The following is a 23,902-nucleotide window of genomic DNA, read 5'->3' as shown; positions in this document are numbered from 1 at the left end:
CTGGTCTTACTATTTTGGTGGATGTTTTTGGATTTAATTGCCATGATATTTGCAATATGCATTTTATTTATTCTTAATATATCTTGTGACTGTGTGAAATGTATTTAATCAACCTTTTAGCAATCGTGCCTATGCTGATTTTGTTAATGAAGATATGTATAAAACAATATAAAAATGCAAACAAAATTCTCAGTATTGTTAATTTAGAGCTGAAACATTCACAGAATTGACCCATGTCAGGGCTGTTGTAGTTTTATGGTGGTGGGGCACCAGACTACTATCCCAGAATTTTACTTCTCCCTGTACAGTACAGAAATATCCATACAATACGAGAGCTGAGCATGATAATGCTCATATAATAAAACAAGCTGGGCACAACATAAAGACATCTATAAAATACATAGAAAGATAACCATACCACAAACAGTCGAGAAAAAAAAATAAAGATATAACACACAGAGCTGGGCACAATGCAAAGATATCTATACACTACACAGTGCTGGGTATACTACTGAGATACCCATACAACAGGCAGAGCTGAGTAAAATACAGAGAAATAACACTAACAACTGGGCACAATAAGGAGATATTCATAACAATGCCACACAGCCACAGTCACTGTGACGGTTTACACAGAGCTGGAATACAGAGATCCATACACAGAACAAGTCTCTGTATAATGCTCTCTATCTTCGCCGTCTCTGATAATCTCACCTTCAGTAGTGCTCCTGATATGATAACTTTAGCTTTCTATTAAATATTGCCGCTATCAGCTACTCCATTATCACTCAACATATATATTTAACAAATATTTATTTATTTTTAATAAACCTGTGTTGTGTTTGATATTGTTTGACATCCATAAAAGCAGAGTATTTTTTTTACCAAAAGATAAAAAGGTTAAACAATAAAGACCATTGTTCACAGCCTTATTGGTTCATATTGATGAAGGGTACCAATATTAGTGGAGAACACTGTATAACACGTGAAATATATCAGTTTTCCCCCTAGTTTTTGAAAAATCACATGGATTTGCAGAGACAGTTGTAGGAGAGACTATTTGTCCAATTTAAGTATGCACAGGAAATTAAATGCTTTTCATCATAAAAGGATTGTGTGATTTTATACTGTATGCAATATGTGTAATGTTGTGTTAAGATCATCGACTTACAATCCAACAAAAAATACATACCGTTCCTTATGCTGCCTTGATGAAAGGCTTCTGTCAGACTTAGATATAAACCACATTATTCCTAGATTTATACCACAGTCAAAACAGTCAGTTCTGCACACACAATCCTTCCAGATCACTCGCTATACAAATGTAGAGAAAATGAAATATATTTGTTTGCTCTTGGGATTTTAAGAATGTTTACCCATGCACTATCTATGCTGCCAATCCCATTCTATCCCACACGATTAGCTTGCTGTAGACCTTGCATGCATTGCCTTTGATGTTGACTTGACACTCAGGGCAAAAGTCCTAAGCTTCATATGTGTACCTGAACCTCACAAATCAAGGCAAAATAATAAAAAAAGCTGTTCAATTTGACATTTATTAAATGTGTGATTTTGGGTATAGTACCTGATGGTTTGTTCAGGGAAATTCTCAAAAGTAAGACAAATTTAGAGGATTATAGCAATTATGTAGTTATCAATAGATGAATGTTGTTAAAGTAGGTGTGGATGGTGAACAAAATTGGTTACTAGGACCTCAAAGCACACTTAGCGTGATTTTCTCATTACGCAAATTGTATTTGCTGTGGTTTGAATGATAATTCTGCAAGGAATAAATTGTTCACTTGCTCCCTCTCTCAACTCCTACTACAAGTGAGGATTCCCTGCTCCCAATCATAGTAGTTCCCGGGGAGCCCTTCATTTATGATTAACCCACATTTTTGTACACACATATCGTTGGATTATTTGTTTAGCTATTGATGGACAAATGAGGCTTAGTGAATGCAGAAAATAACAGAAATGAGTTGTAAACTCAGAACAAAATATTATTTGTAAATCATTTGGGAATTATTAAAAAGAAATATTAGGTTTGGTTCATCATTGCTAAAATAGAAAGTATTCTTCTCACATACCTGATTGAAACGTTTTAGGAGATCCTTTGGAAAAGAGGGATTTGGGGGTATTGTTGGACATTCAAATCAGTGCACATTGTCATAACACCAGCATTGACATTTAAAATTCTATGTATGCAAAAAAAAAAACTACGATGTGTGAATAACTATTTTTCATTTTATGCTCCAAGGTAATATTATGGTGTAATTAAATAGATGTTATGTCATTAGCAAGATAATAAAGAATAGTTGTACAAATTAAATCAAGGGTATTGAATATAATGGAGAGCTTGTAGCTGAATATCAAAATAATTTTACACAGGCAGTCATAGCATGAAATGGTAATTTAGAAAAAGAAAATAGTCAATTCTATTTTTTTTTTGTCATTACCATATTGAAGCTCTTCCATTGCTTTGGGTGACATTAGATTTCCTTAAAAGGAGACTATATTAACCAGAACAACTGCATCTTTTTGCGTTTGTTCTGATGAGTATAATCATTATCTTCAGTAAACAATATTTTTTTTCAGCGAAAATGCAGTGTTTATATTACAGCATAGGGATACCTCCACTAGCCACTCCTCAGATGGCTGCTAAAGGTGCATCATGGGGCAGTGCTGCATAGTGTGCTGCACTGCCATTCAGTGTCTCCACTCTGCGTGAAGACACTAAACTTTCCTCATAGACATGATTCAATGTATCTCTATGGGGAGATGCTGACTAGCCAGGGCTGTGTTTGGCTTCTGCTGGCTTGCCCCTGATCTGCCTCCTTGACAGTCTGAGGCAATTCAATGCTTCCCTATATGAAAGCATTGTGATTGGCTGAAAGAATCACTTCTGATGATGTCAGCCAACCATGCAGATCAGGGGCAGAGTCATCATCAGCAGACTGGAATAAAGGTAAGTTTTTGCTATAATAAGGGGGGCAAGACTAGGGCAGGATGCAGGGTGCTTGATGTTGTTTTTAACACTATAGGGTCAGGAATACATGTTTGTGTTCCTGACCCTATAGTGTTCCCTTAAGTGTGACATTGAACAGCTTTTTTTGTACACTTCTGTTAATGAATATGTCTCCAAAGAGCTGTTTACATTAGTTATGTGTATATTTGTTGAACCACACAGCATATCTAAGGATATAATTTCTAAAGTACTGTATGCTATGTACATGTGCAGCCCCCTAATGTGTCTGCAACACTACAAACATTCTGTTCAGAGTATATTTTGTTTCATATTTTGACATAATGCTATTCAGTGCTACTGATACCGCAGAGGGAAGGCTTCCAGCAATTATCTGGTACAAGATGATCCAGGTGTTAAGTGGTATAGTGGATGCCTCCATCCATGAAACATGTACACAGATTGCTCAGTTTTGCTGAATTACTACTCAGATGAAACATTCAGAAATACCACAGTACATACTGTGATTGACATGTGCTGGGAGTCACGGAAAACTTAGCGCTGTCCTACATCAAAGGATATATGAAAACTGTGATCAGTGAAACAATGATCAGATGTCTGGTGCAGCCCCGTGGGGTTTTTATCTGGACAGCATTCCTACTAAAAAGCCCAGCAGTAGCCAGCTCATAATGCTATCAGAGAGACTTGTGGATTAAGATAGCCTTAGGTTGTCCATCATTAATACAATTAATGTGGTAAAAAAAAGTGTCACAAAGCACTTAAATATGAGCTTGAGTTTTCTTTTAATTAATTTTTGTCACATATTAAAAAAATAGATTATTATTGAAGCTAAAAATAAAGGTTATGTTTTTACAAAATTAAACATTCAAAGTACAAACGGTCATATACTATCTATATAAATATTAACTTTATTAAACTGTTTTTGCACTTTCTTGGCCAAGTGCATCTTTCATTTAATTAGCATTTTGATGTATTTCTAAAAATAAAAATGTAAATATTGTACCTTAACACACAGAAGAAAAAGTGTTTAAAAATAAATGTATCTCCTATCCTCCAACTCGCCTATTTTTTTATTTCAATTGAGTAACATTTTCAATCATCATTATTTACTTTTAAGACCTAAAGACTTTTTGGGACATTTTTTCATTTTCTAAGTTATTCAAATTAAGTTTCGCATTTTTCGCTACTCTGTATTTATTACTGCTTAGCTACTAATTTCTAGATTTAATTGTCAGTCTCTTCCTTTTTATTTCTGAACTCCATATTCTGTTAAGCAAGGATTTGTAATAGAAGAAGTTAAGCCATTGATGAAATCAATAAAAAATAAGTCCACGAAAAATAGATTTTAATTTGCTAATATTCTCCCGTTGAAATTCTAAAATGCTCTCGTATTGGATTTTTATTACTCTATGTTGGGTACGGATGTGTTGTTTCAACAGGAAAAGGTTTGTGCTAAATTGCTCCTTTTTTTTAGGAGCAATGCGTACATCCTACTATTTTTTTTTTTGCTAGTTCTGTAACAAGGTGGGAAGTTTCATATACTTCATAGAACACTTAACAGATTCATAGTCAGATTTATGAATATCTATGCACAGTGCAAAAGCAACTTTTTTTTTTAATTCTTAATTTTTTTTAAAATGCAAAGGGGAAAGAAATACAAGCTGATATAGACATTTCAGCAGTGGTATGCTCGATATGAAACGATGCAATGAACTGCCAGAGTTGTCAAGAATATTGCACTATTTTTTGTAGAATAACAAAAGTAATATAACAGGCTATACATTAAATTAACATATATAACTAGAAATAAGCAGGATCTTCTCCATCCAGGACCTATCCCACACCACAGGTAGGTCACACCTGCCAGTCTATGATTATGCCTGGTCTGAGGTTGTCTTCATCACTCCAGAGCCCAGGCCACAAGAGGGCCCATCGCCACATGTTGGGCAGGATCTCAGGCCCAAGGAAGTTTGTAAGTACTTGACCCCAAGTGTTGGTAGTTGTTTGACTGGAGATGCAGTCAACAAATTCTTGATAGATCTTGTCAAATCTGGCCTCAAAGTGCTCCTTCCAAGCCTGAACTGTGGAGCTCTCCCAGTGTCATGGGCTTTAAGGCTCAGTGGCCATCTTGGCCATTCCATGTGGTTGCTTCTGAGGCAGGAGGTTCTGTTGTCAAATTGAGGTTAGTTTTCCCAGCAGGTACCAGGATAACTTCCATCAGTCCAAGAGGGGGATGTGGGCAGCTGGGATACATAATTGTTGCTGTAGGAAGCCCATCATGTGTCGGTGAGCAGCCTCCTCCCCCGGTCACCAGGCCACTTGTCAGGCTGTGCCGAGCACTCGGACAGCAGAAATAGGTGGCTAAGCAGCACAAATCAGACATCTTGTGGTGATAATCGATGTGGCTAGGAGCAATAAAGGCTAAATCTTCTAGGGCCTAGGACCTATATGCCATGATTATACCATACTATAGATATGTTTGTGAAAATCTATGGTTATAAACTGAATAAACTGAAATGTAAAGGCCTACAGTTTTCGTACTGAGCTACAGAATTCTCTGTTCTGGCTTCTTCATTCGGCTTGAAAGCCAGTTTCAGCTATATGCTGTATTTTGGTATACAGCTAATCTCATACCTAGATATTAGGAGCTTTACGGACAGAATTTTGCCCTTTTTCTAAGTTCCTAGATCGGTGCATTAGGTTTCTCCAGAATCCGGATTCACTCGAATTTTGTTAACTCATCTGAATTTCTGAACTTCGAAATGGCATACGGCAGTTTTGTTTGTTTTGTGATTGTCCCATCCATGGTCCCAAAAATTATTACTGATTTAACCCCTTAAGGACACATGACATGTGTGACATGTCATGATTCCCTTTTATTCCAGAAGTTTGGTCCTTAAGGGGTTAAAACACTATAATTGTGGTTAGAGGCAAGTCACTAAAGGTTGATTTTATTCACAGATCGAGTGAGCGGTGAATAGTAGAGGGGAAAAAAAGATGAGTAGTAAAAAAACTAAATCTATATATGTATATAGATTTTTAGAGGGACGGCATAAGATGAGTGACAGTAAGGGAGTGCGCTGGTTTTTAATTTTTTACGGCATAAGAGGAGTGACAGGAAAGAAAAATAAGCCTGGCAGCAGCATTCATTACAGAATGTAGGGCGGCAGTACAATGTCTCGGGAAAACAATTAGGACACAATTACAGTAGTCAATGTGAGAAACTACAAGAGCATTCACCAGCTCCTAAGTAATATCTTGCGTGAGAAAGGAACAGATGCTGTCAATGAGGAATATGAGGCGTAAAGATAACACAAAGACATTGAGCTTACAAGGTTGAGCTGATGTACGTACCGCCAACTTGCAGGGAGAGCCACAGCAGAGTTTTCCTTGCAATCCACTCCTCAAGTGATTTAATTTTTTTCTCCCACTCTTTATTTCTTGTTTTCCTTCACTTCCCTTCTTCTTTCTTTTCCTTTGCTTTTTAGCCACAAAATATACATATACATTGGTAAATGCTTCATTGATGAGTGGGCCAGGATGGGCCCAATTCCAAGATAATTAGATGTGTATACACTACAATGTCAGAGAGTGGTACACTAACACTAAAATGCTAATAAAAACTCCAATGGACAGTGTCAGACTTTATATTCCTATGTTGTCAGTAAATGATTCCAAGGGTTAGTTTGGCTGTCCCAGCTATTCACATTGCACCATTCATTGTACCCATCATCTAGGCTGTTGATGATGTGAGTGAATGAACTGCCGTTATTCCTTACTTCTAGATTGGGAGAATCCTAGGAATTCATTTTAAGGAATTCATTGCTGCCTGTATATCTTTCTTGATTTGGCAAGTAAGAACATCACTAGCATTTTTGATTTACAATTTTGATTTCATTTGATTTACGTCTTCTGCAAGAAATTGTTTAGTAAATAACTGTCTTCTTGGTAAGTAGACAAGCAAGAGGGGTGAGGGAGGGGGGGGGGGGGGGGAGTAGTGACTTTTCCCCCTTTTTTTCCAGTTCTCAAAACTTATTGGGTAATTCACTAAATATTGTATCTTGACTGGATGGGCAAAATCCTATAGAAAGTTGTCTATAAATTGTTTTGATAAAGTTGTTTTGTACAAAACCCGTAGATTATACTCTATCTATTTGAAGTCTGATCTGCTGTGGCACTTGCTTTAGCATGGTCATTAGAATATTTAGTTGTTTTCTTTTTTCTTTTTTTTTATTCAATTTACATACAGTACAAAAAAAGAAAAAAAAGAAAAGAAAACTGGACGGAGGTATAGAAAGAAATACACATTCACACACATATTAATTGTCCTTCAGGGAATCAAGTTATTATATATATGTATATGTATATATATATAAAGGAAAAAAACGGCACTCAAGGAATTTTTCAAGACTTTACTTTTCCAATATCAAAAGCTCCTTATATATATATATATAAAATGCAAATATCCCCTGCACTCCAACGTAAAAAAGAGAGTTGTACCTGGTGCTCTGGTGGCTCAATTGTAGAAAAAGGAAAAAAACGGCACTCAAGGAATGTGTATTTGTATATTTGTTTTGTTTTTTTCTTTTTTTTCTTAACCTTTTCCAGAACCCATTTACTTTCCCTTTTGTTTTGAATATGCAAATATTTAGTTGTTTTCAAAGCCCTAAGAGGCGAATAAATGTTGAGAAAGATGCCCCTTCCATGAACAGGCTTTAATTCCAGAATACTTTTAAAGATACTATATGTAATTTGGTATATTAAAACCTCCATGCAACAGTTTTCAGTAAAATTAGATCATCTTGAATGAATAAAGAAGGTGTATGTGAAATACCATTCATATATTAATTTTAATCAAACAATGGAACATTAATTATAGTGGGTAAAAACTACTGCTTGTGACTGTGTATACACAGATACAAAATCCTGGATCAAGCTGTGCATTAGCAGCATATAAATATCTATATAAAAAAATCTTTACTGTCAATTATATCAAGAATTAATTGTTTCGCACCACTAGTCAGGACCATGGCAAGGCTTGTGAATGCACAGTTTGATCCGGGAATACTAATACGTGTTTTGTGAGAGAGAAAGAGAGAGAGAGAGAGGGAGATAGACTGAGAGAGAATGATTGAGAGAGAGAGAGAGCAGTTCCTAACACTCAAGGTTATTCATTGTTCTGTGAACTGTCAGGAAATAATGGAAAAATTTAAACTTTTAGGGCAAATTAGCTGAATTACTAACCTATTAGTTTTGCTACTTTGGCCTAAAATGTTATATCTAGGGTTTTTTGCTGAAAATTAACAGTTAAATGAATTTCCTTGCTAGTGTGCTGATCATTTCTAATATTTTACAATGTTATCTTGTTTCATTTTTCCTATATATTAAAATATCATTACAGGTAAAAGTCTCCTTGTTAAAATGTTGTGCCAATTAGCCCGTTTGAGCTTTTGATGTATGCATGTTTTATGTAGATAGCCAGCAGCTTTTTGTTCTGGTGGAACGTACATCTGTAGGATAAACCCTAACAGCTATGTCACCATTATTTGTCTAATTGAAATAATTAAAACTATGAGATCCTGCAGCTGTACATTAAGTAAACAGTTTATTCTGGTTTGTGATATTATATGTATTGTTACATCACCTATATAGTTAACATGCCTGGAATATTATATTATTATATTGTAGAAGTATACAATTACAATTAAATGTCAGATCACATTGAATGAAATTATTTGTTAGGTTTGGCATGTGTTTCTTACTTTTTCCTGCTTACTGTAATGTCAGGGACTTCATGTAGGTGTTATTTTTCTACATCAATATTATGGTGGTAATTGATTCTTTTCAATCACAATCTAATTGTAGACAGTCTTTATGCATACACATTTCTAACAATAATAAACAACACAAGAACAAGAGAAAGAAAAATATATGTTCAATAAGATGGAAATAGGCATTTGTTTACACAAATAATTACACAATTTTCAGAACCCGAAGAGGAGGTGAATGAGTTCCTGGTGATCCAAGAATACATATAAACTTGAGCATTGATATAAATAAGATGACAGTAAAGAGATAGAAAAGAGGGAGAAGAAAAAAAAACAAAATAGTAAGAAGGAAGGTAGATGAGAGGGATAAGTGCATGTTTATGTAAGACTCCCTTATATAGAGTATATCCCTTTATGGGGTCAAGTAAGTTACTGTGAGAGTGTTTAGGGGTTATCAGTGTCAGCATTTCTCAAATAACCAAAAACCTGGCCAGCCAACACGTAGTCCAGCCATGGTTGCCTGCAGGATACAGAGTGGCCTTGTTGTGTGGTTGTTAAAACGTTCATGGAATATATATATATATATATATATAAATATATATATATATATATATATATATATATAGATTTGTAGTCGGGACAATCTAGCCGTGATGATAGTGTAACATAGCATATTATAAACAATAGACATATTCAAATGACACCAGTCGGTTGTGGTGTGCCGGAACCGACAGAGCAGTAGGCCTGTAATAAAAGTGGGCCCACCTTAAAGGGTGATATGAATAGAGGGAGCGGTGGGAGGGGTGACTCACCAGACTATCCACGGTAAGGTGGGAGAGGTTTGGCAGCCCTTTTAACCCCTTAAGGACCAAACTTCTGGAATAAAATGGAATCATGACGTGTCACACATGTCATGTGTCCTTAAGGGGTTAAAGGGAAATCAAGCCCCTCCCACAACTACAGGCCAAGGCCTTACATTTGTAGTCGGGGCAATCTAGCTGTGATGATAGTGTAACATAGCATATTATAAACAATAGACATATTCAAATGACACCAGTCGGTTGTGGTGTGCCGGAACCGACAGAGCAGTAGGCCTGTAATAAAAGTGGGCAAAAAGAATACCATACAAATTAATCATATAACAACAATCGTTTATTCGGATAAGTCAAAAAGCTTGTATTAACTCTTTAACTGGTCAGGAATGTAAAGAGTACAGGCGGAGAATTTCCAGCGTCCCATAGCCCTGATGATATGAGCTGGAATGTGGTTGGAGGAAGCTGAGGATGCGGCCCCTATGTGGAAGTAGTGTCCTGAGGAAAGATTTGTATTAGGCCGCTCCTAGTTAACAGTACTTGAACATGAAGCATGACTTAAGATGCTGTAAAAATGGAGCTGTGAAGTTCTGATAATGGTTGGAGTGGTTGTATCTGGAAAGTGGTGCAATAAGTAACCCTAACTTTACAGGGCACCAATGTTTAGAGTAGGTAATAGAGGTATTGTGACCTTATGTGCTATAGGGGATAGGTATAGACTGATGCAGAGATAGGACCTAATGATCTAAGGTGTCTGGATCTTAGTTGTTCCCAGCTATTCAGTGGTAGTTATATTCCGGGCGGTAAATTCATTGGGACGTAAAACCCATAGCATGCTAGTTGTATGGCCTTTGATTGTCGTATGGGTTATGTGCTCCAAAAGGAGCAGAAACTACTAAGTCGTATAGTGAATGAAATATGCCGTGTGGATGGGTAGCCTTTGAGATGGTACGGGTGTCTTGAATTTTGAATTCCTTTCACTGTCTTTATCAGATCAGATGAAAGGAATCCTGTATTGTTGGGGTGTCGTAGGAGCATGTGGTGTTGGATATACGCAAGGTACCGTTTAATTGTGTTAAATTATAATTATAATTATATAAGAAGTGAACCCCAAAATAGATTCCATAGCAACCATGTCAGGAACTCGAAACTCCACCAAAGACTTAGTGAAAATTGGGAACACCTTATCAAATGATTCCCTAGTGTTGAGTGAAGTGTAAGGTGAGAAACGTTACGCGCAGACATTTAATCCATGAGTATGTCATGGAATGGCGGGGCAGGTTAGCCAGCCTGGAAGTGGTGGGTAGTGTCTGGAAGAAAGCCTGAAAACGAAACCCAAGGAAGTGGACAGCTGAGATGTTTGTGAAACCCGGCACGTCAATACATGTGAAAAGATTAGCAAGTGGCTACCCGTGTGAGTTTTCTCAACAGTCTCCTGATGACCAGAGATGAAGAACGGCCTATATGCACAATGTGGCTAGGTTCATCTGAATAACATCTAACCAAGTGACCGGACCATATTGGTCACCAGGCAATGGCAGCTGTCATGTCCGGATATAATTTGAACGAAGCCAAAGTAGAGGAGACGCTGGGCCGGGACCTAACATCTGTAGGTCATGACCCCCAACGCCATTTATATCCTCCGATGGCTGCAAAACCCAAGTTTGCCTCGGCATCTGTTCAAAGGATGGGTAAAAAGTCAGAGAGGGTGGAATAAACATGGCTTGCCCTTTCCAGCATTAGGAAAGCGCCACATGAGTAAATCAGAGGTTTCCTGAGTGTCTAACGTGATACGTGACGCGTCTGTCGTGAGTCGTGGGAATAAAGAGTAGTAACCGGGAAAGATAGGATCTACCATGAGGTACAATTCATATGGCAAAATTGAGAGACCCCAGCCATAATTGAAGTTCCATGCAGTTGCAAGATCTAGTTGCAAGTAGTTAAAACAAATCATGTATCAGCGCTTAGTGAATTTACCCCTATTTGTAACATAGGGTTCAACACAGAAAATATCTATTAATAAAGAGTTTTCATTCCAGTCTTATTAGAGGGCACTTTTAAAAGTCCGCAGGGATAAGTTGCTGTAACAGTAGTATGTCAAATCTGTGTCTTTGTACGTATCCAAACCTTAAAATAGAAAAGATACTGACATAGCGTAAAAATGTAACAACTTTATTTCCCAAATAAAAAGACCCCCATAGGAAAAACTCTTACAATAAAATGTTGTGAAGCTTATCTCTAAGTTTCACAGTAAAAGCAAAGTTCAAACAGAATGTCAATGGAAGGATTTGAATGTTACCGCTCCGTGGATACTGCTTATTCAGAACCGGTCCTGTGCACAAAGATCGGTCCTCTCCAGGAGACTGGAATGAAAGCTCTTTATTAATAGATATTTTCTGTGTTGAACCCTATGTAACAAATAGGGTTAAATTCACTAAGCGCTGATACATGATTTGTTTTAATTTTTGTGTCCGGAAAACAGAAACCTAGTTTGGGCAACCTAAATCTCAAAAGCCAATACCAATATAAAATAGAAAATTACGGGGTTGTGAAAACGTGCTTGATAAAGTTTGAGTCAGGACGAGCTCGTATACAGAAAAATAGGAGCGAGAGGGTGGCAGTAGATACCTGCTGCCACCCTGAAAAATGTATGTCGATTTTTCAGGGTGGCAGCAGGTATCTACTGCCACCCTCTCGCTCCTATTTTTCTGTATACGAGCTCGTCCTGACTCAAACTTTATCAAGCACGTTTTCACAACCCCGTAATTTTCTATTTTATAGTGGTACTGGCTTTTGAGATTTAGGTTGCCCAAACTAGGTTTCTGTTTTCTGGTCTTAATCCATACATTAGTGGTCCCGCGAGGCCAACACCCATCCTCATACTCGGAGGTATACGTCCCTCGGCCCAAATCATAGGTAGCCGCCTCGCATTGTTGCATAGGGAGGGCCTCCCATGTCACTCCCATTCTATCTTATGCTTTAGTTGCCACCGAGAGGCCAACACCCCGCAACAACGTTTTGGTGGCCTCAAAAATCCCCTCGGGCTAATGCATAGTTAGCGCCTCTCACGCCGCTTGGCAATTAGTAGGGACTCATCTGTCACCTTAAGTTAGTTTAATTCTTCGCCGTATGTATGTCTGTGCGTACAGATTATATGAGTGGGCCAGATCGTAACCTGAACAAGAAACGGAACCTACCAGAACCTATAGATGAGCAATGAACATATGACAGAGGTGGATGACGGAATTGCAGCGTTTGTAAAGCAACCTTCCTGTATGACCTAGGCATCTAAAGAAAGCCAGACGTTAGTGCCCATTACAACTTCAATGGAGTACAACCTAAAACCACATTATGAACCAAGTATTTGAGCAATGAAGACACAAAACCAGTGATGACACAATTTAAGTTTAACATCCTGTTGAGAACTTGTGGGAACATCATGACAAATGTCAGTTAACAGATAAATTAATTAACCAGCTGGATACCATATATTTAGAATAGCCACACAAATTCCTTTACCTGGAAACCGTAATAACCTTCTAACCAAGAGGGCAGATGACTTAAAACCAGGGACATGACATTATATAATCAGGCCAACAGGCGGCGATATGACTTAAACCACCTGAAATCGTGTAAACGAATGGCTGGAATTTAGCCGAAACTCACTTCATACAGTAATACTAGTTTAAATATAATCACATTCTAACGAATGCTGGAAATTATCCGAACTAAGGGGAAATGAAAGAGAAGTTTATAAATAGTGCTTAGTAAAACCGAACAGAAATTGCCGTACACTGCCTGAATAAGCAGACACAAAGAAAGCCACTTTGTGTAATATACTACTAGTCTCTGCGGACTGTTAATATGATGGAGAGTTCAGGGACCCCCTGTCATCACAGCAGTTGTGGCTACATTTATTACCACGACATGTGAAAATAATCATATACTATATTTCAAAGTCAAAAGGTGAAACCAGCATACATTGGGACATTGAGCAGCAGTGATTGGCTGGAAACACACCCACTCAAATACCCACGGTGCACAACAACCCATGTCTCACATTACCACCCATCAGACCCCCCACTGTGACGTAAGAACTCGATTGTTAGATTATCTCCGGTGTTTGCTTTGGTCTAATGATAGGGTGATTTATGCGAACAGCGTGTGCAAGAACTTGCTGAACGCACCCATACAGTGTGACAAGCCCCTCTTGCTAGGTAACCAACCGCACACGTGAATCTGGTGTGTATGGGGGAGGGGGAGCTTATGTGCGAGGGGTATGCTCGTGGTATTAGAAAGAGGGGGACCGAGCTACTGACCCGACGGCTTGCTAAGAGGCACCCGTCGGGGAAAAATACTTAACAGATTGGTCTCGTGGACCCCACCAGCTCCTGGCAGCAGGACCTCTTGAATAGCGACAAGGATTTTTTCCTGAATTAACGCGTAAGTGAGGACCCACAGGTAGAGCAGGAGCCAGGACCCCCTGGAAGGCAGGTAAGAAAACCAAGATGGTGGTCCTACCGGAAGTGACTCGCCAGACTATCCACGGTAAGGTGGGAGAGGTTTGGCAGCCCTTTTCAAGGTAAATCAAGCCCCTCCCACAACTACAGGCCAAGGCTTTACATATATATATATATATATATATACATATATATATATCTTCAACTTAGACAGAGCCACTGTGGAAGGATGGGCTCCAGGGACTGACTACAGTAAAGAGATATTATCTTGACATATATAAAATTGATTTCTCATTTTATGAGGGGTCTGTGTAGTATCTTAGCTGTTCCTAGAACTGCACTTGTTTATACATATGATACACAGTTGTGCTCAAAAGTTTGCATACCATGGTAGAAATTGTGAAATGTTGTCATTGATTTTGAAAATAAATGTATTTTATTAAAGGATAGTGATCACTTGAAGTAATTTATTATCACATAGTTGTTTTGCTTCTTTTTAAATCATAATGATAACAGAAATCACTCTAATGGCACTGATAAAAAGTTTACATACCCTTGCATGTTTGGTCTTGTTGCAGACAAATAAGGTGACACCCACAGGTTAAAATGGCAACTAATGGTTAATTTCCCACACCTGTGGCTTTTTACATTGCAATTATTGTCTGTGTATAAATAGTCAATGAGTTTGTTATCACTTACATGGATGCATTGAGCAGGCTAGATACTGAGCCATGGGGAGCAGAAAAGAACTATCAAAAGACCTACATAACAAGGTAATGGAACTTTATAAAGATGGAGATAAGCCTTGAAAATGTCAGTTCAGTATTGTTCAATCACTTATTAAGAAGTAAAAAACTCAGGGATCTCTTGATACCAAGCCAAGGTCAGGTAGACCAAGAAAGATTTCAGCCACAACTGCCAGAAGAATTGATCAGATACAAAGAAAAACCTACAGGTAACCTCAGGAGAAATACAGGCTGCTCTGGAAAAAGACGGTGTGGTTGTTTCAAGGAGCACAATACGACGGTACTTGAACAAAAATGAGCTGCTTGTTAAAATTGCCAGAAGAAAGCCTTTACTGCGCCAGTGCCACAAAAAAGCCTGGTTACAATATGCCCAACAACAACTTGACATGCCTCACAGTTTCTGGCACACTGTAATTTGGAGTGAAAAGACCAAAATAGAGCATTATGGTCACAACCCTAAGCGCTATGTTTGGAGAGGGGTCAACAAGGCCTATAGTGAAAAGAATACCATCCCCACTGTGAAGCATGGTGATGTCTCACTGATGTTTTTAGGGTGTGTATGCTCTAAAGGCATGGGGTATCTTGTGAAAAATGATTGCAAGATGAATGCAGCATATTATCAGAAAATACTGGCAGACAATTTGCATTCTTCTGCACGAAGGCTGCGCATGGGATGCTCTTGGACTTTCCAGTATGACAATGACCCTAAGCACAAGTCCAAGTTGACCCTTCAGTGGTTACAGCAGAAAAAGGTGAAGGTTCTGGAGTGGCCATCACAGTCTCCTGACCTTCATGTCATCGAGTCACTCTGGGGAGATCTCAAATGTGCGGTTCATGTAAGACGACCAAAGACTTTGCATGACCTGGAGGCATTTTACAAGAATTAGGGGCCTCATAGACAACTATTTCAAAAGACTGCACAATGTCATTGATCCCAAAGGGGGAAATAAACAATATTGAGAACTAAGAGTATGCAGATTTTTGAACAGGGGTCATTTCATTTGTTTCATTGTTGCCATGTTTTGTTGGATGATTGTGCTATTCTGTTGTAACCTACAATTGAATATGAATCTCATAAGAAATAAAAGAAATGTATTTTGCTTGCTCACTATATATAGTTAGGTCTGTACGCTTTCCCAATGGATATTTGCCATTTATAATGTAATTGCAAAAATTAAAACAATTGTGTGTTGTTTTTGTTTTTACTGTTTTTTTTACATTGTCATAATGTGAGGAATTAGATACTCTCATGCATCGATATCTTTGATTCTAATATCAAACTATAAACAAAACCATCCACAGCCTGGAGTACTTGATCATAGATATTTGAGAAACTGAGATAGGACTATTGCTACTCTATATTTCAGTCATTCACGCATCATGGCGTGAATTACTATTTAGCTCCAGTTTTTGCAACCAATCTTCCCATACTAGGAACGTCTTAGACAAATGACATTGTGAACTACTGACAGCTTTCTCCATTTGTATTTGGAAAATGAATTGATTTAAAAAGGCTGCCCAAGAAAGACCATGATTGGTTTTCCAATGACATGCAAACATAATTTTGACAGCTAGAAAACAATAAATGATTAAATAACTATTCTTATTATTTAAATATGGCCAGTTTAAATTAAGAGGGCCACCTCTGGCTAGCTTTTTATATGTACGCCTCTAAGTAATTTAATAAAATAAAAAACAGCTTCAAAGTAGCAATAATTAAAGGGTAACTTCACCAACTATGCAACAATGTGCCACTAGTCATATTGAATCTTCACTCAGAGAAATGATCCCATTGCTCTAAGTAAACCAGTCCGTGCACAGATTGGGGTCCTCTATAATTGCTGGGAGAGATGTATATAGGGTCATAATGGCTCAATGGATCCAGCCTTGTATCCCAAAATGAATTATTGTTAAACCTTAGAAATACCGAAGACTTTATCAGCATCATTTGACAGAGCCAGCAAAGGAACCCTCTTTGTTGTTGCAGAATTATTTGTCAATTGTTCTCCTAGTATTAAAATAGGAACTCCTTCCTGGAAATTTGATCTGGATGTTCTTGTAGTTAGTATAGCTTTTAATCTATTGGCTAGTATTGAGGAGAACAGTTTGACATTTACAGTGATTAAAGATGCCAACTGCAAGCAAGCTTTTTCCTTGTTTTAAAATTGATAGCAAATTAGCCTGTAGCATCTCCGTTGGGAAAACACCTTGTGAAACTATATAATTAAACACTTTAGCTAACTGATCATATAATTGTCTTTTCCATTTGATATCTCTCTTTGTATTTAAAATCTAGATAGAGAGTTCAAATCAACTCTTGGAGCTCCTGAGATTTGTTTTTTAATTCAGGTCTCACTAAATAGTCCTTTATTCTTTGATTATCAACTTTTTCATTAAGATTATAAATATAACTACAGTATTCAATAAAACACTGCCCAATTTTTTTCTGGTGTCATTGTAATAACCCCGTTTTTAGCAGTTTTTGTAATATGATTTGTTATTTGTTTGTTTCTTAGTTTCAAAGTTTTTCCAGATTTTTAGAAGTATTTTCAAATAGTTTTTGATTTATAAATTTAGTCTTGGCCAGTTCTTCATGCAGGTTATTGAATGGGTCAGCTTTATTAGCTTTAGCCAAAGTGATTATATACTTTTGCTAGGCTCTCCCCTCCCCTCTCCTCTTTTTTTATTAAATTGATCATTTCAATTTATGATACCCTTTCAGAACAGCCTTAAGAGTGCACCATTTTTTAGCATACTTTGTTTCTTTTGGGTCATTTTACTTTATTTTTAATTAATTTAATATTGGAATGATCATAAAGCAAATAATTGTTTAAACACCATGTGGAACTCTTTTTATAACGTCCAACCTCATTTATTCCCCAGACATGAATATCATGATCTGACAAAGTATTATTTCTGATTTCTGCCTTTTTTATATTTTCTAGTAGTTCCAAATTACCCCAAATCAATCTGTAATCTCTTACACCTGGATGAAGGGAACACCATATATCGAACAAATCAAATTAATTTAAAATGTGTGTTAATGATCTAGCTTGTTTCCATAAATTTGTATCTAATGCTTCTCCTTCCAATTGTCGTTTATCAATACTTGTATCTAAAATATAATTGAAATACCCAGCAATGATAATACGGCCTGATTTAATTTCATCCACAATATCGAAAATCTTTCTTAATACTGGAATAGGTTATTTGTTGAGTACGTTCAGATTTACAAGTATTTATTTTATATCATTGATATTGCAAATTAGAACTCCCTCCAGGGTTTAAATCAGGGCTGTCCAACCTGCGGGCCCCCAGATGTTGCTGAACTACAGTTTAATTCAAAGACTCATGGGAGTTGTAGTTCAGCAACATCTGGGGGGCCGCAGGTGTGATAGGCCTGGTTTAAATCCTTAATTAATTAGAAAATATAATTGCCACCCCACATTTCTGTTTCAAAGAGCAGATCATATTAGAATATTTTTTCCCTCCAAAATTAACCGTTATACCCTGCCGCCAATGGGTTTCCTGCAGGAACGCAACTTCTGTATGTTCTTTCAGCATACAATTGTAGAGCACTGATCTTTTAAATATTGTATTCATGTCCTTAGCATTTACTGTCATAATTTTCACCATCTCACTACTTCTTGAACCCATGATCTCCCCCTGGCCCTTGGGTTCCCCATACATATAACAAACCAGCCATATGCAATAACACTAAACATAAATACATACATTTGGGGTGCTCTCCTAATTCTAAAAAACAATTTTCCCCAAGTGTTTCAATATGGAACACATGACTCGTGTTGTAAAATTAACAACACAAGCCCTGCGTTCCATATTGAAATGCTTGGGAGAGGATGTTTGTCATCCCGCCCATCAAAGCATACCAATATAACCATAACAGAAGGGAAGAGGAAAGGAATAGAGAAAGAAACAAAAATGCAGTTACATCCAAACCAAATTCATTACGTTACAAAGTATAAACACATCTGTACACAAACTATAGTCCTAAAATTCAGTACTACTATATATTATTGTGTTACACTGTTGTCCTCATATATTAGCAAACAAAATATTTGTAGTATAACTCTTTTCTCTTTTATAAGTAACATTTTGTGACTTATTCTTATTTAACCATAATCCAGTCAAGGCCTGAAATAAATATTAGTGTAAACCCCTATTATAGAATTCAATACATTTGCACCCCTTGAGTACCAATTAATATTTAAATAGGTTAAAAATAATAAAAGTCTTTACCCTAAAGAATAAGTGCGTTTCTGATTTCAAACTATAAAAATGTTCCAGCTCTCTTAGAGAGGGTAGGAAATAAATCAATATATATATATATGTACACACAAAATAAACAAATGGAAGAGGTGCACTCACAGGACTTCTAAATGAATAAGTTGTTTAATGTGAAAAATATAAATTTACATCTGCATCAAATCAACATTTTGACCCTCAGTGGGTCTTTCTCAAGAAGTGGGTTGAAACGTCGATTTGATTCAGATGTAAATTTATATTTTTCACATTAAACCACTTATTCATTTAGAAGTCCTGTGAGTGCACATCTTATTCCATGTGTTTATATTTTTATGCGTGTAAGCACCCAGGCATAAAAGCTTTTTTTGTTTACACAATCAAGGAGAGTGCCGTGCAGATCTCTCTCTCTCTCTCTCTCTCTCTCTCTCTCTCTCTCTCTCTATATATATATATATATATATATATATATATATATACGTAAAAAACAGATCAAATTCGTATCTTGTAATACCCTTTTTATTGACAGAATAGCAGAATTTTTTAAAGACAAGCTTTCAGGAGAAACCCCCTTTCTCAAGTCTAAAGCATTTCTGAGAAAGACAACATATAGAATTCAAAGTTGAGTTGTGATACAGGGGCTAAAGCGACATGAGTGCAGATAAGAAATAGTTGTTTTAGAAAATAGGCACCATTCTCACAGAGGGTCGTAAATATCTTGTGTGAAGATCACACAGTAAGGTGGGGAGAGAGAGAAAAAAACAAGCAAACTGTGCAAAAGATGGTGCTAGAAGGGGAGAGTAAAAACAAAATAATTACTTGTATTAAGAATGCATGAATTCCCATCCAAGAATTATAGGGTATGCGTGAAGGCTTATATCCAGCATACACAGACACACACTCACACTCACACACATGCACATATACATATACACAAGTACATACACAATATCCATATAAATACAACCAAATGTACACATATATGTACATGCACACCTATACATGCATCCACACACAAGCACCAATACATGTACATACACATGTACAAATATATATACAGTTGTGCTAAAACGTTTGTATACCCTGGCAGAAATTGTGAAATTTTGGCATTGATTTTTTAAAAATACGACTGATCATGCAAACAAATGTCTTTTATTGAAGATCATGATCACATGAAGCCATTTACTATCACATAGTTGTTTGACTCCTTTTTTAATCATAATGATAACAGAAATCACCCAAATGGCCCCCCCAAAAAAGTTTAAACATCCTTGAATGTTTGTCCTTGTTATAAATAGTACAAAGACAAATGTTGTCTTTGTATAAATAGTCAATGAGTGTCAGGATCCTATCCTGACATCCAAAATCAAGTTTAATTTATTTTGGTTTATTTCTACAATTTCAGTTTTCATCCAATAGTGGCCTCCCTAACCTCTAGGATTGAACTTTTCCTTCACTCTACCTCACCTGCCTGGGATAATTACTTCTCCTACAAAAGGCCACACCCAGCTCAATACTGGGCCTTTACATTAAAGTTGATGGTCTACCCGAAAGACTTCTGTTCCTGGCTCCTATATACCAACCTAATCTACTCTTACCAACCTGCCTTATGTTACTAAGCTTCCTTATATCAACCTGAACTACACTACCAACCTGCTTAAGGTTACCAACGTACTTCATTACCAGCCTGGTCAATACCAACTTGATCAACTCTACCTGGTTTCCTAATACCAGCCTGCTTTACTTTGCCAGCCTGGTACAAACCTTCCTAATTGGCATAGCCTGACTTCTGAAGTCTAATAAGGACCTACTTTCCTGATTATATGAATAACCAGAGACTCTCCAACCATAAGTCAAGTAAATTTTCTACAGATAATTATATATCTGCATGTAATCCAAGATTCCGTAATTGCAAAGTGTCATTTACCTGCATTAACATTGCTCCTTCTGATTCTCTAAACGTCTATTTTACTTGCAATTCTGAAACCTTTCTGTTCTGTTTTGTTTTACTAGTCTCTCTAAAAACCTATACTTAACTATAGGTTTTCTCACTATCTAAATATATCTTGTTAATAACCTGTCTGGGGCATAGTGCCTAACTCTGTTCTGTAATCTCTCATAATACTTGCCTTTAATTTCACTTATAGGTTCTCCTACCTATTACCTATCATCTTGCTTATAGGTTCCCCTTTCTACCTATCATTTCACTTATAGCTTTCCCTGTTACCTTATACCCGTCTGGGACATATTATCTAAATCTCTTTTTCAGTTCTCCCCTTTTCCCTTACCTTCCTCTATATATAGTTCCTTCTTCCTCTTTGGCCTGCTAGGTATACGGATCATTGTGTGTAACTATGTCAAAAGTTACCAATAAAGAACCAAACATTAACCCTGGCAATCATCTCTTACCTGACCTGCTTGAGAACATGACAATGAGTTAGTTTGCTCTCACATGGATGCACTAAGCAGGCTTGATACTGAGCCATGGCTAGTAGAAAATAAATTTTAAAAGACCTGCGTAACAAGGCAATGGAACTTTATAAAGATAGAAAAGGATATAAAAAGATATCCAAAGCCTGCGACGATACTTGAACAAATATGAGCTGCATGGTTGAGTTGCCAGAAAAAAGCCTTTACTGCACCAACCCCACAAAAAAGACTGGTTACAATATGCCCAATAACACATTGACATGCCTCACAGCTTCAGGCACACTGTATTTTGGAGTGACAAGACCAAAATAGAGTTTTATAGTCAAAACCATAAGTGCTATGTTTGGAGTGGGGTCAACAAGGCCTAGAGTAAAAAGAATAACATCCCCACTGTGAAGCATGGTGGTGGCTCACTGATGTTTTAGGGGTGTGTGAGCTCTAAAGGCACGGGGAATATTGTGAAGATTGATGGCAAGATGAATGTCGCATGTTATCAGAAAATATTGGCAGACAATTTGCATTCTTCTGCACGATGGCTGCGCATGGGATGCTCTTGCATTTTCCAGCATGACAATGACCCTAAGCACAAGTCCAAGTTGACCCTCCAGTGGTTACAGTAGAACAAGGTTCTGGAGTGGCCATCACATTCTCCTGATCTTAATATCATCGAGCCACTCTTGGGACATCTCAAACGTGCAGTTCATGCAAGACAACCAAAGATTTTGCATGACCTGGAGGCATGAATAGACAGCTATACCACCTGCAAGAATTAGGGGCCTCATAGACAACTATTACAAAAGACTGCACACTGCCATTGATGCTAAAGGGGGCAATACACAGTATTAAGAACTAAGGGTATGCAGACTTTTGAACAGGGCTTATTTAATTTTTTTCTTTGTTGCCATGTTTTGTATTATGATTGTGCCATTCTGTTATAACCTACAATTGAATCAACTGAATCTGAATCATATAAGAAATAAAATAAATGTGTTTTACCTGCTCACTCATGTTTTCTTTAAAAAAAATAGTACATACAAATAGTACATACATTACCAATTCTCCAAGGGTATGCAAACTTTTGAGCACAACTGTTAGTGTGTGTATGTGTGTATTACGCTCTGCTCTAAATTATTATGCAAATTATATTTTTCTCATTTACCTAAATAATTGATGTAAATAACAGTCAGCATTATTCTCATGTTATCAACTATTAAGGGTACAATTCAAATTTTATTGAACAAACCTCCTAATGATAACAGTATTTTTTTTTAAACATAAAAAACAATGCACTGTTCCAAAATATTACGCACAGTAAGTTTCAAAACACTTTATAGGTTGTGAAGAACGGAAAATTGTAATTTGTTGTGTTTGCGGCATATTTACTGAAATCAAAAGCTATTTCAATCAAACTTATAACAACATTTTATCTTTTTAAACATTTTAACAGGTGACGTTACATTTTAACATAGGACCCCTTATTTGATAGCAGCTTCACAAGTCTTGCATCCATTAAATGTGTGAGTTTTTGGACAGTTTCTGCTTGAATGTGTTTGCAAGATGTCAGGATAGCCTCCCAGAGCTGCCTTCTGGATGTAAACTGACTCTCACCCTCATAGATCTTTTGCTTGAGGATGCTCCAAAGGTTCTCAATAGGATTGAGGTCAAGGGAGGATGGAGGCCACACCATGACTTTCTCTCATTTTATCCCCACAGCAGCCATTGATGCAGAGGTATTCTTTGCAGCATGAGATGGTGCATTGTCATGCATGAAGATGATTTTATTACGGAAAGCATAGTTCTTCCTTCTGTACCAGGGAAGAAAGTGGTCAGTTAGAAACTCCACATACTTTGCAGAGGTCATCTTTACACCTTTGAGGACCCTAATGGGGCCGACCAGCTCTCTTCCCATGATTTCAGCCCAAAACATGACTCCACCACCGCCTTGCTGACGTCAGAGCCTTGTTGGAACAGGGTGGCCGTCCACCAACCATCCACTACTCCATCCATCTGGACCATCCAGGGTTGCACAGCACTCATCAGTGAACAGGACTGTTTGAAAATTAGTCTTCATGTATTTTTCTGCCCAATGCAGCCGTTTCTGCTTGTGAGCATTGGTTAATGGTGGCCAAATAGAAGGTTTATGCACAGTTGCAAGACTCTGGAGGACTCTACACCTTGATGTCCGTGGTTACTCAAGAGGCACCAGCAGCTTCAAATATCTGTTTGTTGCTATGTAATGGTATTTTAGCAGCTGCTCTCTTAATCCGATTCATGGATCTGGCATAAATCTTCCTCAATGTGCCTTTATCTGCACAAACCCATCTGTGCTCTGGCTCAGCCATAAATCTCTTAATAATGCGATGATCACGCTTAAGTTTTTGTGAAATATCTAATGTTTTCATACCTCGTCCAAAGCATTGAACTATTCCACTGTTTT

General features: G+C 37.3%; 1 protein-coding gene across 1 annotated transcript in view; it reads left to right on the top strand.

The window, feature by feature from the left end:
- Positions 1 to 23,902, top strand: part of LOC134614635 (melanopsin-B-like) — a 279,387-nt gene that overhangs the window by 684 nt on the left and 254,801 nt on the right. The window lies entirely within an intron of this gene.

Source organism: Pelobates fuscus, chromosome 6, assembly GCF_036172605.1.
Source record: "Pelobates fuscus isolate aPelFus1 chromosome 6, aPelFus1.pri, whole genome shotgun sequence".
Taxonomy (NCBI): Eukaryota; Metazoa; Chordata; class Amphibia; order Anura; family Pelobatidae; genus Pelobates; species Pelobates fuscus.
The sequence above is the reverse complement of the archived record's forward strand: the minus strand, read 5'-3'. Positions and strand labels throughout refer to the sequence as shown.